This window comes from Andrena cerasifolii, chromosome 10 (assembly GCF_050908995.1).
Source record: "Andrena cerasifolii isolate SP2316 chromosome 10, iyAndCera1_principal, whole genome shotgun sequence".
Lineage (NCBI taxonomy): Eukaryota > Metazoa > Arthropoda > Insecta > Hymenoptera > Andrenidae > Andrena > Andrena cerasifolii.
Genome location: NC_135127.1, coordinates 8,451,199 through 8,464,160, shown reverse-complemented (window position 1 = coordinate 8,464,160; position 12,962 = coordinate 8,451,199). Strand labels below are relative to the sequence as shown.

The 12,962-nt window shown below is 46.8% G+C and overlaps 1 protein-coding gene across 9 annotated transcripts in view; it reads left to right on the top strand.

Annotated features, from left to right (window-relative positions):
- The window catches only part of Mura (ring finger protein murashka), a 34,541-nt gene that overhangs the window by 7,439 nt on the left and 14,140 nt on the right, over nt 1-12,962 (top strand). The window lies entirely within an intron of this gene.

Sequence of the window (12,962 nt, the reverse complement as noted above, 5' to 3'; positions counted from 1 at the left end):
TCATATTCACGGGCACGAGATTTTTCAGCGCTTCGTTTCCTTCCAGTTTAAATCACTGGGGCCGTACACTCATCTATAACGCTTATCAGCGGCGCAGGGTTTCGAGAAATGCCCCAACTTGGTTGGGCCCTTTCAAACTTCCATTCAGTTACATAATTTTCTAATTAAACTCAAGACTTCTATATTATCCATTAAATCTTTACACGCGCAGTAAAAAGTATTCAATCACTTTTCTGAAAATACAGCAGGTGTCTTAATACTTCCGAACTCCAGTGTGCGCTTAGGATACCGTATATAAAAACTCGAATCTCAATTCTCCTTGAACCGAAATCACATTTAATCCGCGCACATTGATCTTGCCACTCCAATGCGTAATCCAACAAACAATTACCCCTAGTATGTACTTTAACCTTAGCCTCAGATGTCTCAATCGAAGCTTACTCAAATCCAAGTCACAGGTTTGTTATTCAGCGTTCACTTCCTCGTAAACGCTTACCACGTACCATTCAACTTGTCCCTCGAATCAAACATGGCTCGCCCTAAACTGTCCCAAACAGTCCACTCGCACTCACCTGATATCGCCGATACCTCGTCGAATTAAAAGCAAGCCAGATAACGTCCCTACTCGCCTCTCTTCCCGCAAAACCCGAGGGGACTCGAAAATGTTTTCTTCATCGATCGAGTGGAATTACAGCTCCACGCGTCCTTGTTTCGAAACGCGAGGATTCGAAAAGCGAGGATGTCTCACGGAAAGCGTGCGTCGCGGGAAGGTTAAGGAGGAGGGACGTAGGGCAGATGGTTGGCAAAGAAAGACGGCGGGTTCACCTGGGTTTTTCAGGAAGCGGACATCGCTCGGGGAACGGTACCTACGGTTCGTGGGCCCTTAGAAGGCTGTCGTATAATACGTACACCAGCGCCGGGGTAGCGTTCGTCCTCGATGACGGTGTCCACGGTCGGCGGACGTCATCGGACGACGCGTATTACCGACTTTGTGACCTAGCCCAGACTTAGCCACCCAATCTCCCCACGCCTTTGTCTCGTTCTCCTCAGCTCTGTCGTTCCCCTCTCGAGGAATTTCCTTGGCCACGGTCGCCGGACAACCACGGGGAACCAGGCTGGCTTGTACACTCCAGGCTTACTTTCGGTTTACAAGCGGGTTCATCCGTGAAAGTGACGCACTCCAAGCGGAGGGCTGCGCCCAGTGTCTCGAACGTTTTCGGGGGCTACTCGATAGGAGGACGAAGTTGGAATTCGTTTCGTCCTACGCAGCGGAGGTATATATTGTCCTTGGAGTAGCAAGGGCTGAATTAAGTTGAGAAAAATTGGAGGCTGATTGATTATGTGGTTTGGGGATAAGGGATGATTCTTTTTCGCAAGCTTCGGTAGATTTTGAGGGTCTAATAAATGAAACAGTATTAAAATTCAGAAGTCTATGTGTTTATACTGTATTTAGTATTTTAAATCCTCAAACCTCAAATTCTCTCAATTTATAAGGAAATATAAACGAAGCTCCACGTCAGAGTGTTCTTAAATTAACTAGCACTTTAACTGACTCCGAATTTACTTTGTAGATATATTATTTGTACGAAATATAAGCTTCTTAATTCCTCTATAGTTCCATATCTGGTGACTTTTCAGACCTCCAAGTAATCGGCTAAATTGTCAGCACTTCGAAGTTCATCTTCTGAATAATTTTCCTAATACGATTTCGCTGACGCATTGTGCCTTTAGCTCCTCCGAGGAGCACCTTTGATTTAAGGATTCCCCAGGTACGTACATCCGACGGAGTTGAATTGGAAGTTTGCCCCGCCCAGGGTTTAAGTCCTCCACGCCCAATCCACCGATTCGTAAAACGATTGTCCAGGTATTTCCAAGCAACTAGGGTGTAACGACACGCTGTACCTCGCTGAAATACTACGATGCCTCGAATAACGGTCCCGATATATTGGGGCTCTTAAGAGCGCCAAGTTTGCAGCCCTTGTAAAAAGGAAGGAGCTCCGGGAATTTTTTATGCGAGCTTCTCTTTCCTAGTCGTTCCACCCCCGCACATTTTATTTAAAAATGTGCAACCACGTCGCTCAGCCATTTCCTTGAAAGTTTGCCCTATTTCGTCGGGGATGCTATTGGAGTACACTGTATACGTGTCCCTGGGTCTTGATATTGCCATCTCGAATCCTGCGTGATCGCCTTCTGCCGTTGCGTCACGCTCGAGAATAAACGGACATTTCCATTGCAAAGGGAGACAGGCTCTGAAGTTCACTGTTCGTCTCGACGGTATCTCTTTATGCCGTTTCATCGATCCTCCGCGTGTCATTCCGGGATTTCTGGGGCCCACTTGCCCCGAATGCATGCAATTATTATTGTACCACCCTGCACACACCCTTCCACATCGGTATATACTTACACGCAACTCGAAATTCCAACGCGACACTGCTCTGCAATCTCCATTCCCATTTCGTAACAGAAAACCACACGGCCCAAAATACGCATTTCAACAGTTCGACTAAAAACACCCCATTCTCTGCACTTGGTCCTCGAAATCCTTTCTACCAAAATCCTCCAACACCTATCCCGAATATTTCCACCCAGAATGTTTCCGGCACCTATCGACGCTTCTACAATAAATTCTTAATATTCAGATACCCTCCCAATTCCACGTCCCTCGCATCGCTACGCGACCCTCCATCTACGGGGCGTGATTCTTCCCCGTCTATCACTCTATCATTCATACACTACCGTGCATCCCGCGATCGCGCGACCCCTGTATCCTCCCTGGAAATCGCGAGTAGTCTCCCAGCCGAAATGGCGCGGCCCCGTGGTGCGCGTCTCCTCGTGGAAAGCGGCGAGAAAGTCCGGGCGGATTTATGAATAGCTCTGGCAGCGAGCACCCGCGACACGGGCAGAAGGTGTACGACCTCGGCCAGGTGAAAAGGCTGCAGCTCGCGGAACTTTTTTCATGGAAACCTTTCTCGACCAGAACCACCTACCTGGCGATTGTTGTGTCGCGGCCAGAGCCACGGGAACGGGGAGGACGAGCTCCCTCGAGGGCTGCCCACAATATCCATCATTACACCGGCGAGAAGGGGGGACGTGTCGAGGGGATGGTGCGCTCGTCCCTCTCTCTTCTCCCTCTCCCCCCTGTAATTCGCTGCTGCGGTATGCGGGCACGCTGACGTATACGGGCCTCTCCCTTCCCCTCTCCACCCGTTAGGCCCTGCATCGGCGAAGAAAAACTCGAGGGGGAGGGCGCGTAAAACTCGCGGCACCCTTAAGGCTCCGGTGGAGATTCGTAGTTGCTCGGGCGGCGATATGCGGGCGTGCGTGAGAAGCTCGCGGGTAAATAACGCTGCAGGGGCATCGGGAGTGAGATTAATGGCGGCTCGTCGAGTATTTGTTATTGAAGATTTTATTGTGAGGTGTATTTAGTTAAGCATTGGAAGTTCCGGGGCTTTTGTGCGTGGCTTTGGGGCCTCGTTTAAGGCTTGAAATTTCGCGGAATTGTTACCCCTGGGCTTCTCCAGCCTTCGCTAAGCACGGCGCCTTTATTGGGACTTGGACTTTGTGAAGATTGTATTCACGAGACGGTATAAGCTAACAAGGGAAGATCCCAAACCTGAAAATTCAAACAATTCTTAAACTTTGTGAATATGTGGGGGATTTCCTACTGATTACAATTTGGCTATTTCCTGATTTTGTGTTGTAACTCGCAAACTGTAAGAGATAGGAAAAAAGTTTCCAGACGAAATGTTACTTCTTTTAATTATTTTACACAATTATTTTACAGTTCACGACTTGCAACACAAATTCAGAAAATAACCGGATTTTCAGGGGTCAATTACACCCCCTTAGAGTGAATTTCGGCAGCAAACAAAAATTGCGTTGTAATCAGGAGAGGAAATCCTCTACGTAAGGTGAATGTCCCAATTTCTGCTCATGTCCCCATTCCTGATCATTTCGTATTTCTCTTATTATTATATGCGTTACGTTTGTACTATAGTTGCAAGAAAATAATTCTAAATTATTTAAACATTTACGCGAGTGTTGCACGAGCTTGGGGCAGTACATACGTCGCTATTTTTCATAAGCAGAAATACGGACATTTAGAGGATTATGTATTTAATTACAAATTACTAATAGTTAAACATCTTGAAATATCTTGCTTAAATAGTCTTTGAATTGGTTGATTTATTATTAAAGAATTAATCAATTACTCTGCAAATTTTGATCACAATCAAGTTTTTTACACCTTATTCATAAAGTTTCAGATTTTTTTAATTTTCTGGTTCGGGATGTTCCCTTGTAAGTTACAGGTACATATGTTGTGACCAGTGCTCTGTGCATCTAGAATCTAAATACAACAAGTCCTACCCTGAAGCCTTTGCATCCCTCTAATCTTAACTTCGTCGTTCAACCGCAATTTCCTAAAAAATTACTCCGCCTGTTCGGACGCTCCTGCCTTCTACCTTTTCGATCCACTTTTCCCTCTCCCCTGAACCTATTAGCAACGTAAATTAGTCATAGAAAATGGCTGGTGACGGAGTTGCAGCTGTTAGCCTCGCCAGTTCCTAAGGCAGATTTGCCGAAGCGGGCGCGTAAGGACTCGTTAGTCATCGTCTGTAACTAAGAAACGAGTGCAGGTATCGAGGTGCGTGTGCACGGGCGAAAACGTTGGGCCGCGCAGGTATAAACAAACCGGGCGACGATGCACATTGCACGGCTGCAGCGCGCCGCTAGAACCAGAACAGGCTCCGACGTTTCCGGATTGTTACTTCGGTCCGGTTCGTTTATTTCGTCGAACCAGTAGGTCCAGTTTAGCAGGGCCTAAGTGTACCTGTTGTACCGTAAGGCGCATAAATTAAGGTGCCGCAGTCGATCTCCGGCTGGCTCTCGGACAATCCAGCGAGGGGGAAGTAAAAAGGAGGGGCTCCGTCTCGTGCTTGTTTACGCGCTGAATGGTACGTCACCAGCTTTCGACTGGGCTCATTCGTGAGAAACAGTCGAATATGCTCGACGTGCTTCCGAGGTTCGCCGAGCCGCTCATTTAAATGTGGGACCTAACGGAACCCACCGAAATGGTGGTCGGAGGAGGTAGCACTCGAGCCTTCGTACACCACGAAGGCAATGTTTGGAATTTTATATGGGGATTCGGTAACGGTGAAATTGAAAAAGGCACGTTCAGTGGTGGGAACGAGATTGTCGCCTTGGGAGGATTTGCTTTTGGGGGCGGCGAGTTTTTGAGTATTTTTGGGCACGAGATGGTTGGGTACTCTTTGAAGTCTTATGGGACAATATTCTTCGAAATTTTGGATGACAGAATTCTTCGAAACTGCGGGAGATAGAATTTTTCGAAATTTTGAACGACAATAAGTATTCTTCGAAATTTTGGAAGGGAATAGGTCTGGATTTTTCAAAATTTTGAAAGGCAATATTCTTAGAAATTTTGGAAGGCAGTATTCTTAGAAATTTTGGATGGCAATATTCTTCGAAATTTTAGAAGTCAATATTCTTCGAAATTTTGGATGGAAATAGGTATTCTTCGAAATTTTAGAAAGGAATATTCTTAGAAATTTTGGACGACAACAGGTATTCTTCGAAATTTTGGAAGGAAATAGGTATTCTTGGAAATTTGTAAGTCAATATTCTTAGAAATTTTGGAAGGGAGTATTCTTAGAAATTTTAGAAGACAATATTCTTAGAAATTTTAGAAGACAATATTCTTAGAAAGTTCATAGTCTTCAGCTTCTTCAACTTCTCCAGCTTCTCCAGTTTCGAGTCCGTACTTTAGCTATCTATAACAAGGGTCGTTAACACGAGTCCATCGCAAGTTTCCCCAGAAGCGGCGGTGCCATTAGTTTCCCCCGCGATTTTTCTGCCCCGATCGAGGCCCCCTCCCCCCCGGCGAACAAAGGGACGTTCACCGAGGCACAGTGCGCCGGATCGCGATCGTGTCAGCGATCCAGCTGAAAGACTACATGAAAGTATTACGGTAATCGCGATGGAACAAAGGATTCTTCCTAATTAGCGCAATCTGCGCGTTAATCGATACACTGGTAGCTTACAAGCAGCGATTGCGTAATCCACCGGTGATTTCGTCGCTGCATGCACGTGGGGCACAGCTAGGTGGGGGGTAAATTTGTGTCTCGGTACGAAGGGGGATTCCATTTGTTCGCCGGAAGCTTGTTACGTGGAGACCTCCATCGGGATAGAGTATTTTCCAGGACTCGCGTTCCCCATCGGCGAGTGGACCTTGAATATTTCAACGCATCCCCGTTTCGCCTTGAAGACAACGAGTCGGCCATTCGTGGCTGCACGATCGTTTCCCCTCGTCGCGTTATCTTCGCTGGAAAGCGAAAGATCGTGGTAGAACTGATTGAAATGAACTCTATTGTTCTGTCGAGGAAAATGGGGGGGAAAATTGTTCGTTCCCGTTCGAAGGACTGTAAAACACTGCGACGTCGATGCCTGCAACGACTTAGATCAGACTTCACTTCTGCAAGCGCAGCAGGGTGGTCCGCGGCTTCGTGGGAATTTTTGTTTGTATTCTTTCTTGCTCTCCACGGGTCTGTTTTTGTTCCTTGCACCAAAATAAGTGTGTATATATAAAAAAAAAAAAATGGCTCATATGAACCATATTTATAGGTCTCTACCGTTTGCAACAATATTTTACACAATTAATATTCCTTAAGGGGTAACACCACTGTAGCGGCACAAAAACGTAGCGTACCTTTGACAATTGTTTGTGGATAAACAAAGAAATAAGTCGAAATTATTGTGCACATCTTAAGTAGTTTCAAGCTATTTTGTGACTTTTTTTTTAAATGCCACTTTAAACGCTTTTTTCCTCAGAACTATGTTTTTCAAATTGGCCAGCAGCACTTGAAATTCATTACAGAGCATTTCCCTACTATTAAGTCACTTATGCGTTCAGAACTTTCCTATCAGCCTAACAGAAATGAAATTCAACCGATGCGTCCCCCGATCATTCCTCCCCAATCAGCGCCTCCCGTTTTGCACTTAACACGGAGGAAAGAAGCCTGGGCGCATAAACCCCAGCAGCTCCGAGTAATAATACCACCAGCCACTGTGGCGGTGCAGGGGCAAAGTAGGAAATTCGACGGAGGAAACAGAAAATCAGTCGCCTGACCGGTGCATCCTTTGAAGAGCAAAGTGGAAATTTCACTCGCCGTCTCCCTCCCTCCCCGATTTTCCTCCTCTTTCTCTCGTCCACACGGCTGGTTTCCCTCCCTCGGCTGCGCCCTGTCTCCCTCGCTCTCTCTGGGGTGCCAGCCAGTTTCGTGATACGAAGCGGCCTGGATCGATAGAGAGTGAGCTCCTTCGAGTTCTCTCGAGCCGGCGATTCCTAGAGGACTCGAAGGAACCGAAGCGTTTTCGAGCGCACACACACAGAGGAAGAGAGAGAGAAGGAGAGAGAGAGAGAGAGGGAATAGGCAGTGGGAAAGAGGGAGAAGGACCAGGGTCCCCGACCTGCCGCCACCGCCCCTAGGGCACCGCCTTTTGTAGTTCCCGGGCCTTTTAAGGGGCTAGTCGAGTGGACGACGAAAGTCTGAGGCCTCGCCCGTGAGACACGAAGAGAGCCACCAGCTGGTGGAAAATCGAAAACAGGCAGCTGTCGCCTTCTGGCATAAATTCGAGCCTTTGTGGCCCTCGGTGGCACATACACGCGCGCACCTCCGATCCTAGGCCCAGGGTTCACGGGAATCTGACCGCGTTTCAGGCTCGTGGGAGTCGTCCCCGTCTAGATACACCGGTCCAACTCGCAGCTCGATTCCGACCCATCCTACGCCGCCCTAACGAGTTTCCTACGAGATTTTCGACCCTTTCGACTCGCTGCCACCGCCGGGAACAAAGGGGCTGGTCTATCCAATTGCTCCAACTCAGTTTCCGGGCTACCTTGAGCTTGGTGTCCCCTCTACACTCTCCTTTCTCGATCCGAGGTTCGAGGGATCATCGGGGTTTGGCTTCATTTTTGTCGAAGTTGAATATCGTGGGCTAGATTCTTCGCATGGCTGCTCAGAAAGACTCAGCAGCTAGGGTAAAGTGTATAATGATTGGCACCCTGAGCGGAAATCACGATTGGAATGCCTATATTTTTTGTGGCGATTTTACATGGTAATAGATGATTATGTATTTCTCATTAATATAGAACATCCCGAGTCTTTTATTTTAAAAATATTCAATGATGTGCAAAAATAGGAATAAAGGTACAATCATTGGCTCCCGGATATTTAAGTTTATATAGAAAAAAAAAAACAGTTGCATATTTAAGTTACTATGAAATACTTACAACGCTTAGTAAATCTGTATTTCAATTCATTGCTTAGTTATAGAGCGACAAAATATACATACTCCTTATCAAAATTTTAAGAAATAGCTTAAAACTCAGCCCCTTGTCCAGAGATGGGGGAAAAAAATATTTTAAATAAAAATGTACACAAATTTTTATTTAAAATAATTTAAAAATGTCATCTCTGTTCTTGTCCCACCGTTACCTTTAAGCCTTTTTTGTGGCATTGCCAGACGTAAAATGTGTAGTTCAACTCCTAGAATTCGCAGTATTGTAGTGAAAGAAAGCTAAGAAATGTTAAAAAGTCCGTTCTAAGCTCGTTCTCCTTAATCTTTGTCTTTTTAATCCCGAGTGCCAACATTACTGCAGTTTATCCTAGTTGAAAAATGTTAGAAACACCTTCTGCCTATCACCACTTATTATCCCACCCGGTAGCCACCCTTTGGTTAGCAGAAAATCGAAGCGAAAGACGCCGGGACCTGGTCGGTAAGGGTACCACGTCCCCTGACCCGCTTCAGCCTCTCGGCTCCCGCTGCAGCGAACGGTGCACGCCGTTCCCGTCCGCGACTCCTTCGTCCTGGCCTCGACGGTTTTTGCGTCTGCCCCGTCGAGAGAGCCGCCACCGGAGAGGAGTTTAAAGGTAAACGGGTTTCTCGCGCCACATCATCGGGGGACTCTGCAGCCTCTCTCGGTCATACGTACCCGCGAGCAGACGTGCAACGTGGCCATTCCCCGAGCCTCTCTTCGCCCCGTTTCGAAAGCAAACGGCCCCTCGGCCCCCCGAATATTCCCCGCCAAGAACGGAGAAGCACCGACGGGGCGGTGCAGTTTTGAAATCTCAATTCGCTGGGGAGAGGCCCGACATCACCCGGAAAGCCCGCGGAGTTTTTATTCTCGCGACAGATAGACGCGTCAGACGTTAAACAGTGCTTGATAGCACCTGTTAGGCTACCCTGCCCTTGCCCCGCCTTCGTTAATGACATACAGCCGTGGCAAATAGCGCGGCATATGGTGTGCTGCCCGGCTTCACGTGCGGCCGCCATCCTCGCCGAAGAAACGGACGTGTCGGTGTCGTCGATAGGGTGAAAAATACTGGCCGAGCTATGCAGAAGGCCTGCCCGGCTTAGACGGCGCGACGGACGCATGGGACATTAAACGCCGGGGTGCCATTTGTCGGTGCACCGTCGCGTTTGCCGAGGCAGGTCCGTTAATGGAATAGAAATTAAAGGAACTATTTCGCCCGGTGGCGGGGGAATGAGTAGAATGTTAGACAGCTGGCGCGGTGTCTCGCGCTTTATCCTCAGTTTATTATTCAGTTTTCCTCGCGCACGGCGAGGAACGCTGGAATACTTCACGTGAATCAGCAAGATTGCGAAGCTCGCGTGACTGATTTTTTTAAAAGCATCCGGTGCGTGACGAAAGCAGACGGCGAGCTTACTTTTTGTAAAGTTAAATGTTGAGGGAGCATGGGGCCACTTCGCGAGCGGGGATCTGTTTTTAAGAGTATTGTCGGAGGCGCGTATAAAGTGATACGTATTATCGTTATGGGGCTATCTTCTGTATATCCAACTCAAACAGTCTCCCACCCGCGGTCCGTGGGAGATAATCGAGTGCGCTGTTCCTGGTCGATCACCCTCTATGCAAGTGCTAGAGTAGCATCGGTCAAGGAACAACTATCGCGAGGGGGAAGTAACGAATTCGCTGTCTATCTCTCGTCGAACGGTCTTATCGGCGGCACGTGGTGCGCTCACCTGGTGCCTTGAACTCGGTTCGGCCCAAGTGTCGCCGGCGTTTTCGACACGGTTCAACCGGTGCCCGCTGGAACATTTACATAAACGCACAGCTGACACAGAAACACTCGTTAATACGTCTGCGAACGTGGTTCTGCGACGCGTTTCCGTTAACGCACGCTTTCAACGGGCTTGGATAAGTGTGGTTGGGTCTTAGGGGTGCCACCTTTTTTTCACAGGAAAATAACGTAAATTTGCTTTCGTGGAGTGTAAAATAAAGTACGCTCGGAAAACTAAGTTCATTTTAATCTTAGTTTTTATTTCTTTCAAACACATTTTTTATTGCTCCTGGCATTACTTTTTATCATTGTTAAATAACTCGGTGGAATTATTGCACTCAATATTTGTATTAAAATATATAAATAATTTGTTCTTTATTGAATTAAGAGAGGCCTTGTTTCTCTCATCCCGCCACTTCGCATTCATGGCAGGGAAAAGTTTCTCAGTAAATGCTACGGGGTGGCAGGCAGAAGATAAGAAATTACTTTGAGACGATAACAATAATATTGCGTTGCGTTTCACGTAATATCATTAATCTTTAATTCAGAAGTATAGAGTACCTTTACGCATAATAACGCGAGACACTTTATTTTAAAGTACAGGTGGCAATCCTAATACCGTCTCAACCAATATTTTCAATATGCACCTTAATTACTCAGAAAACAGAGGCCTCGCATTACAAAAAGCCTGCGGTATGCAATTAGCAGCAGGTTTGAAACTGGAGCAGGTGGGAATAGAGGAGGCATTTTAAGGGAGTTATAAAAATAAGAGGATGAGTACGAACGACTTTTCTCGTTCCGAAAGCTAGCATCTCCGTGTAACTCTATAAAACGCGAAGTTCCCTTAGCGTTTACTCGAGTAGAAGATATAACCAAAGTATCTTCCCGAAGAGAAGTAAGGGACGGACCTGTTGGGCCAACAGTTTCCTCGAGTTCGAACAGGACTTTCAGAGACTCGGGTCTTCACCAGTCCAGGCTTGAAGTCCTCCCAGTGCCCCGTGATTCGGTCCTCGGCTTTTTATTTCTCAACTGGTCCAGGGTGGAGTTAGCTGGGCGCTGGATGCATCCTCGTCCAGGTCGAAAATTCGCCGCGATCGTCGGCTTGCTGCCGGTGGCCAGTGATTTTTTCTTGGGCCACGGTCCGCGCCGAACCAGAGAGAGGCTGGCCCAGAGCAACGGGGCCTGGATATTCCGGTTCACTTAATCGTTTCGCCGGACTCGGGAGCAGGCCTCTCTCTTTCCCCGTGGCGGCCGAAAAAATGAAAAAAGATGTTGCGCACCGGGTACACAAAGGACCACAGAAAACGCTCTATCCCCGGCCGTAGAATACAGCGCCCAGATGCTGTCGGTGGAAACTTTTGTGAATGCGAGTTTTCTGGACACCGTTCCTCATCCTGTCGATCCCCGACATCTCCAAGTCTAAGCACGCTTACGTCATTACCATCCCGCTCGACAAGTATATTCCCTGCGAAATGCGTAAACTGTTTAACGTCACGAAGCTGTCGAACGTGCATCCTCTCTGTGCTTACTTCGCATGACACTGTTCCATCTTGTGTACAGCGCTTTGCTTCTTGCATCCTGCGTAGCGGCTCTGATACTTAGTGGCGTTGCGATGGGAAAACTCTGTTTGTAATTAATTCTTTTAGGACACTTCGCGTTAACCCTCTGTGTACCGTGTTTCGCATAATCGTCTGAGCATAAGCTTCCTCAAGCTCATTCAGCAAACCTTCGCTTGGTCACTTTGGTTTATGCTTTTCTATCTCGCAGCCGCGCCTGTCGTCGCTCGGTGCTTCGCGTGTCCGTGAGACTTCGAAGAGGACCGATTTCGTTGGATATTTCTAGTAACAGAATTTTATAATGTGGAATGGCGAAATAGCGTTCTGATAAGAGGACGGACTTGCCAGAGGGGACGACAATTTAGATTGATTGCTGCGTTGGAAGCCCAAGAAGTTTACACGTTGAGTGTCTTGGGGGTCGTTGGTGATTTAAATGGTACTTTTTAAATGAGAGGACCCTTAGATTTCCAAAGTTTTCAATAATATTTAGGGATGGGTTAGAAGCGTCGAAACGTCAAAGCTGAAGAATATTTCGGGAATTCAAAACTTTGCACTTTCTTTTCGTGATTTGAAAGCCAGATAAGAAAAAGTATTAAATTTTGTTTGCATTTTCTGTAACTGTGGTCAATAGAAATTTTTGCAAAAATTTATACAAATTTTCGTATTCGAATTTTGAGAGTTTCGAGAGCTTCAGGGCCTTACAAATTTTCGCATTCAAAATTTGAGAATTCCGAAGCTTTACAAATTTTCGGATTCGGGTTTTTGAGTTTCGAGGATTTCAGGGCCTTGCAAATTTTCGCATTCAAGTTTTGAGAATTTCGAAGCTTTACAAATTTTCGCATTCGGGTTTCGAGAGTTTCAGGACCTTATAAATTTTCACAGTCGAATTTTGAGAATTTTGAAGCTTTACAAATTTTTGGATTCGGGTTTTTGAGTTTCGAGAGTTTCGGGGCCTTACAGATTTTCACTATCGAATTTTGAGAATTTCGAAGCTTTACAAATTTTCGGATTGAGGTTTTTGAATTTCGAGAGTTTCGGGGCCTTATAAATTTTCGCGTTCAAGTTTTGAGAATTTCGAAGCTTTACAAATTTTCGGATTCGAGTATTTGAGAGTTTCGAGAGCGTGTGGTCCCTCCTGGCAAAAATTACCGCCCACGCTCGTCCACCGTCGAGTCCAGACCAGAGGAAACCTCCTTCCCCTGTCTTCGCCCTTTGACCGTTCGAGAAGAACACGGCGGAAGCAGAATTAGCGACAAAATCGGGCGAGCGCGCGCGTGATTTCATAAATATTCCCGCGGAATTAAGCGCGCTT